Source organism: Prionailurus bengalensis, chromosome E1 (genome assembly GCF_016509475.1).
Source record: "Prionailurus bengalensis isolate Pbe53 chromosome E1, Fcat_Pben_1.1_paternal_pri, whole genome shotgun sequence".
NCBI lineage: Eukaryota > Metazoa > Chordata > Mammalia > Carnivora > Felidae > Prionailurus > Prionailurus bengalensis.
In genome coordinates, this window is record NC_057347.1 from 42416154 (window position 1) to 42422578 (window position 6425).

At 39.9% G+C, this 6425-nt stretch overlaps 1 pseudogene; it reads left to right on the forward strand.

The window, feature by feature from the left end:
* Positions 1 to 976: 976 nt before the first annotated feature.
* Positions 977 to 1101, forward strand: LOC122486287 (annotated as a pseudogene).
* Positions 1102 to 6425: the final 5324 nt, after the last annotated feature.

Sequence of the window (6425 nt, forward strand, 5' to 3'; positions counted from 1 at the left end):
AACTCGCCAGGCAGGGTTTAATCTTAATATCCAGTGAGGGGACCTGTAAACCACATCACCACAATCCCCTTAGCCCTTGAAGATCATGTAGCATCTCTGACTAGTACAGATCATAGTTCCCCACCAGAGTTTATCAGATGGAATCCTCCTTTCTCCTAAATCACAAAAATGCAATAACCATACAGATGACCAGACAAAACCAGGTCACACAAGTTCCCTCCAAGTACTGTTTATTCAGGGATTTTATCTGTACAATCACCGAAACAGCTCCATGATTGGTAGAATTTACTGCACTCACAAAAATAAACCTAGGTAGGTACGTCAATAAAATATCAACACAACCCGTTAAAAAGTGGAAAAGTTTCAGGGACAATGAAGGAGAGTAAAACCATGGGGAAGAGAAAAGAGAATGTTCTCCTCCTTAAAAAGAAAAAAAAAAGTGGAAAATTTCAATACCAGTCTAGTCCACATAATACCAAATAACTGACTTTGATTTTCAGTTCAAGAGATTGTAATTTGTGTTCTAGTAAATCTAACTAGGTTTCTGAAGTCAAATAGGTTTTTTTTTGCATATTATATGCACATACATTTAATGGGGGGAAGGGGGAGAAGCCCCAATCGGTTATAGGAAAAATTGTTTCAGAGTCATACTCAGGGCTTAGCGCTTTCCAATGGCTCTTGTGAGCATTAGCGTTAAGATTCTCACCACTGGTTCATACTGCGTTAGAAAGTAGGCCCTCCAAGGGCGCCTGGGTGGCTCAGTCAGTTGAGTGGCTGACTTTAGCTCAGGTCATGATCTTATGGCTTGTGAGTTCGAGCCCCATGTTGGGCTCTGTGGTGACAGCTCAGAGCCTGGAGCCTGCTTCAGATTCTGTGTCTCCTTCTCTCTCTCCCCATCCCCTGCTTGCACTTTGTCTTTCTCTCTCTCAAAAATATAAATAAACATAAAAGATTTTTTTTAAAAATTATGATCTCCATACTCTGGTTTCTCTTCAGATTGCATAAAATCTTTCACCTTTTACTGAAGATTTCCATGGAGAGAAACAATTCTGGACTCAGAATTGTTCACTGATTTTTTGAGAACTTTCTGGGAAAAAAATAATAAAATAAAAAGTATGGGGCACCTGGGTGGCTCAGTTGGTTAGGCAACTGACTTTGGCTCAGGTCATGACCTTGCAGTTTTGAGTTCGAGCCCAGTGTCAGGCTCTGTGCTGACAGCTCAGAGCCTGGAGCCTACTTCAGATTCTGTGTCTCCCCCCTCTCTACCCCTCCCCTGCTCATGCTCTGTGTCTCAATAATAAATAAACATTAAAAAAAATAATAAAATAAAAATAAAATAAAATAAAATAAAATAAAATAAAATAAAAAAGCATGATCTCCAAAATCTAAAAACAAAGACAAAAAAATGGGTAGGAGATTCCACTCTTAACCATACTGTCCCCACATATGAAGTCTTTAGTTCTGCTTTCCATCTCTCTTCCCCCCAACTCTGTTCAGACTCAAAGCTATGCCATCTCTTTTCAGGAGTGGAGAGTTGCAGAGAGAGCTGCTTAAAAATTTATCAACATCACAGTTACGAAATCGTTCATTTCTGGTTATGTAGTTACCATGACTGACCTGCTGTGAGGAGAGAATATTTCATGATCTATCCCTCTTAATTGGAAGGGGTGCAGGAAGCCAGGCGTCTCACTCTTTAAGATGTAGAAGGTAGAAGAAATGCTAGGGATAGACAGGAGGCTGAGAAGTCTGGTCTTTCATTTCCAGCCAACAATGTTGCTGCATAATTGAAGTTGGAATCTATAGGATCAAAATCTTTATTGCCTGTACTACCAGATGAGCAAGTTCCATCAGGATATTCCCTAGCTTTTCATATTCAGACCAGAGGGAGTAAATTACCTAACAGTTTGTCTTTTCAATATGATGATAATATTTAGTGAAACATATGCCTGTTTTCTAAAAGTATAGATAAATTTGCATGGCTATGTCCACGCTCCCTCATCTTACACTTTGAACATACTGAAAAATAGCTGGCTGGCATTATGAGGACATATGTGGTTGAAGAGCAATGACATTAATGGAAAGTTCTAATCCTTTCGGCCAAATGACCACTGGAAAATGTCCATTTGAAATCAGGTAGACATTTGCTGAGAAGATTGTTCTGAAAGCAAAAGGGAAGCAGTCGCTATCAATGTTAATTTCACTGTCATGAAAAGCTTGGGGAGGCTGGAGGTCAAGGTTCTGGTGTTGGTACCGCAGTTAACAGCTATGTAATCATGGGCAAGGTAAATCACCTCTCTGAGTCTTGGAGTAGGAGGGAAATAATATATTTTCTGCACAAAGACAGGGGATGGCCCAGGTAATCTCAAGTTTCCCTGTCAAAAGCTCTTGGAACCCCTGATCTCAGCTGAGTTAGCATTTAATGTGATAACAGGATAGTAAAGTTGTTCTTGGTCTGGCTTACAGGGACCAAACTTAACACCAGCCAAACTCACCATCACCTGCATTGTGCACTGAATTCACCAATCAGTATTCACCTGCAAGCTCTTGGCCAAAAGGCATAGGTAGAACAGTAGTTCTCAAAGTATAGTCCTGAGACCAGAGGCATCAGCATCACCCCTGGACTTGTTTAAATATGCAAATTATGGGACCACACCCCAGATCTATTTAATCAGAGACGCTGGGGGTTGCACCATTTTGTTTCTTAGTATGTCCTCTAGGAAATTCTGAGGTAGGCTAAAGTGTGAGAGCCACTGGCAGAGATTAAAAACAAAACAAAACAAAACAAAACAAAACAAAACTATTCAACTGATGTTTGGAGCCAGTCAGGTTGCTTATGACACAAAAAGAATCATAGTGGTAGATCAGAATAAGATCATTGGCCCAGAACATAGTTCCCTAAATTTGTTTGATTACCAAAATTTGTATGGCTATTGCCACACATACAAAACTGGTGTCTTATTCCAAAGGTCCCTGGAATTTGTATGTTAAGAAGCCACTTTTTATTTTCCTGGAGAATATGCTACTTATAAAGCATATATATATATATATATATATATATATATATATATAGAGAGAGAGAGAGAGAGAGAGAGAGAGAGAGAGACAGGGAAAAAAAAACATTATTGTATATTATATTCTCCTTCCTACCAAAGAAACTGGGGCTACCCCAGGATGGTTGCTTCTAAATTTATGAGGAAATACCTTACTAGTCAGGGAATCTGATCTACATGATGCCAAAACATCTAGGTAAAATATGAAAGTTTCTGCAAATAAAATATTCACCAACTTTGGTTTCAAAAAACTTAAATTTTATCTCTTTAAAAAAACAGTACTAAGGTGGTCCCACCTGCCCCACATTTTACTGATTATTTCCAAAAGACAACAGCACTATCCTGGGTAGTAGCAAATTCTCTCAGTGATCAATGATTATGATGATGATTACATGAGTAGATAATTATAAGATGATGCCTTACTACAGACCAAGAGTTGAAAACAAAGTGCCTGTGATCTTGTTAATGTCCCTTTCTCCAAGAGGCAATCCTTGAAGGAAACAGGAGTTCTAGAGTCAGCTCTGGCACCACCAGCTCTGTGATTTGTGCTTCTCTGAGCCTCATCTGGACGCCTAAGGATTGGGTCAAATGATCCCCAAGAGCGCTTCTAGATTAAAAAAAAAAAAAACTTTAATTCTATGGTTATACTAACTTGAAATTTTCAACATTTTGAACCAGAACAATTTAGAGTTGGAAGGAATGTTACAGGGTGATTTATCACACCCTTTATTTTACAGATGAGGAAATTGAAGCCCAGAGAAGGTAAAGGCCAGAAATCTGGAGATCATCTGGAGAAAAGCTGGAATAAAACACTAGGCCACTTGATCCCCCAGCTTACTTTCCAACAGAAACCCCCTGATAGATTTCCCTCTTGATGCCCCATATTTAAGATGAGCTAGACAGGAAAAGCCAGATTTGTGTAGGGTTTACCTACGTGAAACACTTCCTGCCTCTTCCCACTCGCAGCCCAGAGTCTAAACTCAACTCAACTACAGAATCTAAAGATAACTGGCTAGAGGAGACAGTTCTTAAGTGAACAGAGATGCAAGACCTCTCCTTAACTTTGACAATGAAGTATGGTTGAAATCGGGAATAACACCTCTCAGTGAGGCCTCTTCTAATTATTAATATTCACACCATTACAATGTTCAGGGAGTGTGCAACAAACCAGCTCATATTAGAAAGTTAAATAGTCCAGGTATAATCAGTAGAGCAAGGAAAAAAGGAATGAAGGGCCTATGGGTGGGGCTGGGGGAAGAGAGGAGAGACAGAAAGAGAGAGGGAGAGAGAGAGGTGAGAAAGAGAGAGAGAGAGAGAGAGAGAGGGAGAGAGAAACTCCAGACTGGTGCCAATCTACTCAGGAATGATGCTATTATTATGGGTGGAAGGAGTAGGTTAAAGAGGGAAAGCCAGGAAGAGTACTGTTGCCAAGAACTGTTATCAATTAACATTCTGGAAAACACAGCCATATTTCTCTTCTTTGGGGATTCTATAAAATGAGACCATATAGATTCATTGAGCCAACAAGACTTTGGTTGCATATTGGTGGGGGTGGTAAGGAATAAGGATCAAGAGGCTCACAAAGAGATCCAGACGTCTGCTTCACTGGAGTGGAAAAAACCATCATAATAATTTCCACAATATATCTGGCAGAACAAGGTGCTGCAGAAGCCAAATACACTGGCTGAGAGTAGGCATAAGCTGCACAGAGAGAGTGAGAGTTTTAATTCAAGAGGTGTTGCTGAGTTATTAAAGAAAGGGGCCAGCCCTAAATCATAGGCTTACCTCTCAGTTTGGTGGAGCTATCAATCTGACGTTCTCTCGTCCTTAAGAAGGAAGGCGCCGCATTTGGAGAAAGAAGCTACTGAGCATCTCTCTGTTCCTTTTGCTGGGTCCATAGTTCCTTGTGCAGTTCTGGAAGGCAAGAACATTATTGGTCTACCTGTTTGTAGCCTGAAAAATGCATAGATCAAATCTTGCAGCCCCAAAATACCACTGAGATTCGGGTTGTAAGGGTCAAGGAGTTGGGCCTAAAAGGTAAGCAAAGGTTGGGAACAAAGAATAGGGGCAAGTTAAAAGCAGGGTCCTCTCCTAGACAGCATGTGGAAGCTGACAGTCTAGAACAGAGCTTAGCAAATATTTTCTACAAAGCACCAGATAGTAAATACTTTAGACTTGTAGGCCATAGGGCTCTTGCCACAGCTAGTTTTCTGCCACTATAGAGGAACAGCAACCATAGACAATACAAAAATAAATGAGTGTGCCCACAGTCCAATAAAACTTTATTTATGGACAATAAAACTTAAATTTCATATAATTTTCACATGTCATGGAATATCATTCTTTTGTGATAATTCTTGAAAATTTACTTTCAATTGTTTAAAAATTTAAAACCATTCTTAACTCATGGGCCATATAAAAACAGGCAGTAGGCCAGATGTAGCCCACAGGTTGTAGTTCACTGACTCACAGTCTAGAGTAATGCTAACAGAAATACAATGAGAGCTACAAATGTAACTCAAAATTTTCTAGTAACCCTCTGTCAAAACCAAAAAAAAAAAAAAAAAAAGCAGGGGAAATTAATTTTAATAATGCATTTTATTTCACCCAATATATCCAAAGTATTTTAATTTCAATGTTGTTGATATAAAAATTACCAACAAGGTATCTTGCTTTTTCTTTTTTCATACTAAGTTTTCAAAATCTGGGGTGCATTATACACTTAGAGGACATCATAATTCATTCTAGCCATATCCCAAGAGCTCAATAACTACATTTTTGGAGGTTATCATGTTGAACAGTGCAGGTCTAGAACAGTGTCTTCAAACTTTTTTTTTTTTTCAACGTTTATTTATTTTTGGGACAGAGACAGAGCATGAACGGGGGAGGGGCAGAGAGAGAGGGAGACACAGAATCGGAAACAGGCTCCAGGCTCCGAGCCATCAGCCCAGAGCCCGACGCGGGGCTCAAATTCACGGACCGCGAGATCGTGACCTGGCTGAAGTCGGACGCTTAACCGACTGCGCCACCCAGGCGCCCCTAGAACAGTGTCTTCAAATGTTAGCTTACATCAGAATCACTTGGAGGGCTGTTAAAATACAGAGTTTTCATTCAGTAGGTTTGAGCAAGGCCCCCAAACTCCATTTTTAACAAGTTCCTAGGTGGTGGTGGTGTTGATCTGGGGACCAGATGTGAGAACTACTTGTCTAGAAGCTGAGCAGTAGGAAAAAGAAGAGAAACAATGAGGAGCCAGGAATATGTACAAGCAAGAGGTAAACAAATGTAAAACAATGAGATACCATTACATACCTATTAGAATGGCCAAAACTAAAAACACTAACAAACACCAAATGCTGGTGAGGATAATGGAGCAAC